Raw genomic sequence first — 8334 nt, 5'->3', positions numbered from 1 at the left:
CTTGTAAATACGATGCTATTGTTATTTCAGACCATGCTCCGATGATCTTGGAGCTGAAATTACTAAGCCCCATACACTCACCCCGCAGATGGCGTCTCAATCCGCTTCTATTAGCTGACGAGAATTGTACTGAATTTATATCCAAACAAATTGAATTCTTTCTAGAGACAAATACATCCCCTGAGATCTCTGCAGGAATACTCTGGGAAACTCTTAAGGCCTTCTTAAGAGGACAGATTATCTCATATCTTTCCCACAGAAATAAATCCGAAGCGAAGAAAGTAGCAGAGATAAAAAGCGAAATTACTAAAATAGATGAAGAACATGCCAGACTACCAAGCGAGACTCTACATAAGAGGAGGCAGGCTCTACATTCAGAATTAAACCTCTTGACAACTAAAGAAACCGAACAACTAATTTACAAATCCAGACATCATTATTATGAACATGGAGAGAAAGCTAATAAGCTTTTAGGCAACAAATTCACAAGCAAGATATGCGCAACGCAATCTCGTAATTACTAACACGAACGGAGATAAAATCATCGAACACAAAAATATAATGTACACTTTTAGAGACTACTATAAATCCCTATATACTACTGAGTTTAAAGAAGACAATATACAATCTAATGCATTTCTGGATAAATTACAGATACCACAAATTGACGCTATTAGTGTGGAGGAGCTCGATAAACCTCTGTCATTATCAGAATTACTGGATGCTATAAAGTCACTCCAAGGTGGAAAAGCAGCAGGCCCTGATGGCTACCCTGCAGAGTTTTACAAGAAATTCTCCGCTCAGCTAGCTCCCGTCCTATTAGCAACATTTACAGAAGCCAGAGATAACCAATCTCTTCCACAAACCTTTAGCCAAGCACTAATCACTGTCTTTCCAAAACAAAATAAGGACTTATTACAATGTGCATCATACAGACCAATTTCACTTCTGAATACGACGTTAAAATACTCTCTAAAATCATAGCTAGAAGGATGGAGAAAGTGCTCCCTCAGTAATATCACAAGACCAAACTGGATTTATTAGGGGCCGACACTTATCTTCAAATCTTCGACGCCTGTTTAATGTAATATACTCACCAACTAAATCAAACACCCCAGAAATATTATTATCATTGGATGCAGAAAAAGCATTCGACATGATTGAATGGAAATACCTTTTACTATTTTGGAGAAGTTTGGGTTTGGCCCGAACATTTGTGCATGGATTAAATTACTGTATACTAACCCAGAAGCTTCAGTTTGCATCAATAACATTTGCTCAGACTACTTTAAACTAGAAGCGTGGCACAAGACAAGGATGCCCTTTGTCACCACTGCTGTTTGCAATTGCCATTGAACCACTGGCAATACATTGTCGAAATACTGATCAGATAAAGGGGATTAGCAGAGAAGGACTGGAACAGAAAATCTCATTATATGCAGATGACATGGTACTGTATATATCGGACCCAGAAAATTCTGTGCCTGCAGTCTTAGCAGCACTCACAGAATTTCAAAAGCTCTCTGGTCTCAGAATTAATCTGAATAAAAGTGTACTCTTTCCGTGAATTCGCAAGCATATAATATTAGATTAGACACCCTTCCTTTTATCATTGCAGAACAGTTTAAATACCTCGGGTAAACATCACAAGTAAACATAAAGCTCTTTATCAACAAAATTTCGTCAGTCTGCATGGAAAAAATTAAACAAGACTTGCATAGATGGTCAACCCTTCATCTCACACTAGCTGGAAGAATTAACACTGTTAAGATGAATATTCTTCCTAAGCTCCTTTTTATTTCAAAACATACCAATATACATTAATAAATCGTTCTTTAAGCAATTAGATTCAACAATAACCTCATTTATTTGGAATTCTAAACATCCACGCATCAAAAGAGCGACCCTACAAAGACAAAAGGCAGAAGGCGGCATGGCTCTACCTAACTTCCAGTTTTATTACTGGGGCAAATATACAGTCGATAAGAACCTGGACACAAATAGAAGAACATACACAGGCATGGACCGCAATAGAAGTAAAATCCTGCAGTACTTCTTTGTATTCCTTGCTTTGTGCTCCAATAAACACACGTTATCGGCAATACACTAATAACCCAATTGTGCTCCACTCACTTAGAATCTGGAACCAATGTAGAAAGCATTTTAAGACGGAGAAGCTTCTTTCTGTGGCACCCTGCAAAAGAACCACCTCTTTCAACCCTCACAAACATATGCAGTTTTAATATCTGGAAAAATTTGGAATTAACTTGCTTAGAGATCTTTATATAGACAACGTCTTTGCATCCTATGAACAATTACATTCCAAATTTAACATTCCAGCTACAAATTTCTTTCACTATCTTCAAATCAGGAACTTTGTTAAACAGAACCTTCCAGATTTTCCTCATCTTGCACCCTCATCCACGCTGGAAAAATTATTGCTCAATTTCAAGGAGTTAGACTCCATCTCTACAATATATAAAATCCTTTTACAATCCCTTCCTTTCAAAGATCCAAGAGGACACTGGGAAAATGATCTCTCAATTAATATATCAGAAAAGGAGTGGAAAGTAGCAATGCAGAGAATTCACTCAAGCTCCATATGCGCAAAGCATACAATTATACAACTCAAAATTATATATCGAGCACATCTGTCTCGACTAAAACTCTCAAAATGTTTCCAGGGCATGATCCAACCTGTGAACGCTGCAAAAGCCCCAGCCTCACTAGGTCACATGTTCTGGGCCTGCTCCAAATTAACATTATTCTGGACAAAAATTTTTAATTACCTCTCAGACAGTCTTGGACTCACAATCCCTCCTAACCCATTAACAGCTGTGTTTGGGGTTCTTCCAGAGGGTCTTAAAGTGGAGAAAGACAAACAAATTGTGATTGCATTCACTACACTGTTGGCACGCAGACTTATTCTGATAAACTGGAAGAACCCAAACTCTCCTCTTTTAAGTCAGTGGGAAACTGATGTGTTATATTATTTAAAATTGGAAAAAATCAAATACTCAGTTAGAGGATCTGTGCAGACTTTTTCAAAACATGGCAGGATCTAATCAGTAATATTTTGAAATGATTTTATAAAGCACAGAGAATTTGTTGATTTAGGTATTTTTAAAAGCCTTAAATTTTACACGTTTGGCTTGCTCTCTCTCTCAAGGGTGGGGATCGATCTGTTCTTAGCATAATTCTTTTTTTTGTAAAACGTGATTGCTATGTATTGATTGTAATAAAATTAATAAAAAAATAAATAAATAAATAAATAAATAAATTGTCAAGAGTATATTAACTATAATACATTGTTTGCTGAGTCTCTTATGGTTGTTTCACTTGCATTAAAGTCAGCACATCTTATACTGTACAAGTCTGGTTTGCAGGTTTCACTAATTTATCTGTTTCTTTACATATAAGCAGAGGAAGTCGTACAGCAGGTATAGGATGGGATATTTGCTTTCTTTATGATATTTTTCAGAATATGAAGAAAGACATGACTCACATAATTTACATGTTAATTAGGCCTCTTATTATGAGAAAATCTGTGTCTGTTTATTGTGATCATTTTTCTTTAATATACCACTTTAATTGTTAAGATTTTTATGAGTAGTAGGTATGAGATTAGTACAAGGTAATAGGTAAATAGTGATAGTTCTTAAGCACATGACGTTCAAAGTCTGTGAATGGCCGGGGTGTATGCATATTTGAGAAGGAGTTCTCTCTTCTTATGGTCCTTGAAATAAGAATGAGTAGCAGAGATAAAGGGGAACTACAGTATAGTCCCAGTATAGTAGGATAAAGATAGAAGCCAAACTTGAATAACATAGTATGTATCTCAAGTCTACATAATACCAATGCCCAGTGGAGAATACCCTTTAAGACATCAAAGTGTCATTTTTTTAAATTTCATTTGACCTTATACATCTATCCTCTTCATTTAGCAAAAGGCTCATTAGCTCTGTAATAGTGACTCATAAAATTAAATTTTATCACAAAGCAAAGTAATAAAAGTTAAAGCCATAGATAGAGAGGTAAAGACCTTTATTCATAGATAGATAGATAGATAGATAGATAGATAGATAGATAGATAGATAGATAGATAGATAGATAGATAGATAGATATTGTGAGAGGTCAAGCAAAATGACACTTTATTGGCTAACTAAAAGATTACAATATGCACGCTTTTGAGGCAACTCAGGCCCCTTCTACATGTTGCCTGAAGAAGGGGCCTGAGTTTCCTTGAAAGCTTGCATATTGTAATCTTTTTAGTTAGCCAATAAAAGGTGTAATTTTGCTTGACTTCTCATTACAGAAGCAACAATGCCCCTCAATCATATGTTGTGTATGATATTTAATTTAATCTCTGATATTTTGCCAAAAATTATTATTATTTCTACAGTCACTAAAATTTAAAATGGTGATCTGATTTCACAAAGAAAAAATACTGTTATGCTACACATAAGCAGATATTAGCATTCTATTTTACTTCAACTGCAGCTATAACAATACCCTTAAGCTATTTCAAAAGTTTGATAGCTTAGCACATACAGTACAGTTGGAGCATCAAGACTTGATGATCCTGGATGTTTTCCTGTTTACTATAGCTGTGTAACAAAAAGAAATACACATAATAATAAAGATAAATGAAAGAAAATATCCAAATATTGAATAACAATAAATACTGTAATTTATGGTTATTAATTTGTATGGAGTCCATGTCTGGGCTAAGATTTTATACCAGCACTCTGCATCATGGCATCAGCATTTACTATTATGTCACCCCCATTTTTAACAAGAAAAACTAGTTAGAAAATGTACACATGGTATAAATTCAGGTACATTCGAGGACTGTGCATGCAATGTAGCCCAGACTAAGGTCAGTAGGTACCTTCTTAATCCACTTCAGGGTTGTAGGGACCAGAGGTAATCCCACCAGAACTGGGCAAAAGGCTGAAAATAGGCCTGGGCAGCACTATAGTCTATCATAGGGACCACTCTTACTCAAACACAAACATAAACATACACACACACAAAAAAACCCAAACCATATACAGTGAGAATTTGAAAGTGCTAATTGATATAACCTAAATAAATAAAAATTCCCAAGCATGTCTGACTGTAGTAGTTGTCATGAAAGGGGACATGCAAAGTTATTCAGCTTTGACAAATGTTACGGAATAACAAAAGTGAAAGGCAAAATTTATTTCAGCGAGTGACCATTATGGGTCTGTGGTGGGCTGGTGCCCTGCCAAGGGTTTGTTTCCTGCCTTGTGCACTGTGTTTCCTGGGATTGGCTCCAGCAGACCCCTGTGCCCCTGTAGTTAGCATATAGCGGGTTGTATAATGGATGTATGGACCATTATGGGTATCAGGTGAATGTGGCATTCTGATGGTAAATTATAGGGTGAGCAGATTTTCAAAATTCCAGACCATGACATTTGTGTAGTATATATTATACCCACTCATAAAGCCAGTCCTCATAATGCCCTCTTTATGTCATCATCATAAGAGGGGATCATCAACACACATTTTGCTGGTATTTTATTAACTTGTATTGTAGATCTGTTCGCCATCGGTAGAAGCTATTGGAGGTGAAAAGATGAACAGTTGTCAAGGCAAAATTGAAACAGTGAAGTAATTTGTAGTTTATCTAGTCATATAAAATGATTCTCTGGTTTAAGATAGATGAGTTTGCACATTTTCCTGTGGTTTTCAATGGAAGATTTTGAAATTTCAAAACTTTGTACAATGTGATTTGTTCAAGATACTGTATCTCAATGAAAATTGAATTATGTTGATAATTTTCTTTCAAGAATAAGTTTGCCATATTTCAATAAAAATGGTACACTTGGGGGCAAGTTGTTTCATTTTGGAACAACAGACAGACAAAAAATGGGCTGTCGCAATAGGTATGATATGCATTATATGTGAGTGCGGCTAAAAATCTGAATCAAAAAATTAACAGTAAAACAGATCTATACATCATGAATAAATAAATACTCACAATATATTTCCTCTCCATCATGACCAGGGGAAGCTTTAAAATAAAATCACAAATAGAATACTTACAATTTTGATAAGAAAATGAATATAGCACACATTTCAAAATTGCCATAATTAAAATAAAGATCAAAGAACTTCCAGAAGCACATTTTTATTTCATTTATTTATGCCCTAATCCCATTTAATCCAATTCAAGACTGCAGGGTGCCAAAACCTATTTCAAAAAGCATAAGACAGGTCTCTGTTCTCCTCTCAGTGTACTACTGTCGCATTTTGTACTTTTTCTTCCCATGAAAAAATAACACCAGAGATTTTGGGAGCCTTTGAAGTCAACAATAACAGGATTCAGTCTATTTATTATTAGATTTCTTAGAGTGTAATATGATATTGTGGGATGTGACGGAAAGGGAGGACAACTAGTTGGCTTAGGTCATCAGAATTGTAACTTTGTCTGTTATGACCATGGACCCCCAGAATCTTTTTTCTCTGGCAGTGATGCTGACTTGAATTTTGGATTTCAATTATAATGAGAATGAACTTTATATTGTGATGGTTTATTTTTTATTTTGTAGGTATCTGATTGAAATTACTGTTTTATTGTCTATTTAATGTCATTTCTGTGTTTATTTACATAATGTGTTCCACTATAGTTGTAAATATATCCATGTGTTCTGAGATTATACTCAGTAAAGTACAAAATACTCAGTGAGCTTGAATCGGAGAATGAAGATCTGGTTTGCCATTGTGAGTTGCAATGGCTGAGTCGTGCTGATATGCTCACATGGTTATACAATCTGAAGGAAGAAGTAAAAGATTTCATGGAAATGAAGGGAAAGCCTGCCATGGAACTCAGGGATAGAAAGTGGCTATGTGACTTAGCCTTCAGGGTGGACATTACAAAGTACTTCTCGGAGCTGAACGTCAAGCTCCAAGGTCCCAACCAGCTACTCAGCTCTCTGTTTTCAAATTTGAAATAATTTGAAGTGAAATTAAAGCTGTGGCAAGTGCAACTGGTAAAGGATAACGCTGTGCATTTCCCTGCTCTGCAAGAACAAAAGCCTGCTATGACATCTGAATATGCTGGTGAGTGTGCCAAAATCCTTCAGGGATTTGGTGAGAAGATTCAGGAAATAAAAAGTAAGCAAAAGGAATTGAACATATTTGCTACGCCATGTAGAACCAGCTGATGTACCTGACAACATGCAACATGAAATCGTTGAGCTGCAAAGCAAATGACAAGCTCTAAGCTTGGTACAACAACCTCCCTCTACTTGAGTTATATAAACTGTATATACGTCTTGAGGATTTCTCCATTCTGAGGAGTCGTGCTCTGAAATTTGAATCTCTTGGTTGGGACACCTACTTTTCAAACTGGCTCTTACAAAGTCTCAATTCTGCTCAAGACTGACTGACCAAAACCTGGAAAACCAGCTGCGAGTAGCATCATCATCACTACCATCTGACATCAGACACCTCACCAAGAGAAGCATTTCCAACCATCATATTAGAGAAGTTTGTGATTTAATGTAATGGCCCTGTAATTTAGTATGGCCCTTGAAGGATGTTATAAAAAAATGAAATGGCCCTTCATAGGAAAAAGGTTCCCACCCCGCTCTAATTTATTTTTTTACTTTAGACTGAAAAAAAGTCTTAACATGAATAATTCTGTGAGATTAATCTTCTTAATGATCTACATCAAAAGCTTACTGTTTGATATGAAAACTTACTTTTATTCCTCTTTTGTTGACCTGTGAAATAGACCAAAGCAAAAAATTAAGTCAGGAATAAATAAGGTAACTAAAGGCATCTAAATTATTATTATTATTATTATTATTATTATTATTATTATTACAAACTGTGAGGCAGTGTGGCATTGTGAGTAGAGTGTTGGGCATTAACCGTAAAGATATTCAGTCCCTGTTTTTACATTCACTCTGTGAACATCAGCACATCATCTAGCTTGCCTGGGCTCAAATTGTAAAAATAAAAAGTAAAACAAACAAATGCAATATATCTTAATACTGTTAGTCACTTTGGGTAAAGACGTCAGCCAAATATACAGTAATAGTTGTATATGTTAACACTGCAAAAATACTGTTCTGGATGTGCACCATAATCTATTTTAGTAAATCTTTCAGTAGATTTCAAAATATGTACTGTATATAGGTTAATTGACACTTTTTGATTGTAAGGGGAAATTTTATTGCTACATCTAAAAACATTACAGTATTTCTTTACACCAAACAATGCTATTGTTCTTATTCATACTACGCACCCTTACACAGTATGTACATGTAGGTAATTCAGAAAGTGAATGAACCAAATGT

This window comes from Polypterus senegalus, chromosome 9, assembly GCF_016835505.1.
Source record: "Polypterus senegalus isolate Bchr_013 chromosome 9, ASM1683550v1, whole genome shotgun sequence".
Lineage (NCBI taxonomy): Eukaryota > Metazoa > Chordata > Cladistia > Polypteriformes > Polypteridae > Polypterus > Polypterus senegalus.
The sequence above is the reverse complement of the archived record's forward strand: the minus strand, read 5'-3'. Positions refer to the sequence as shown.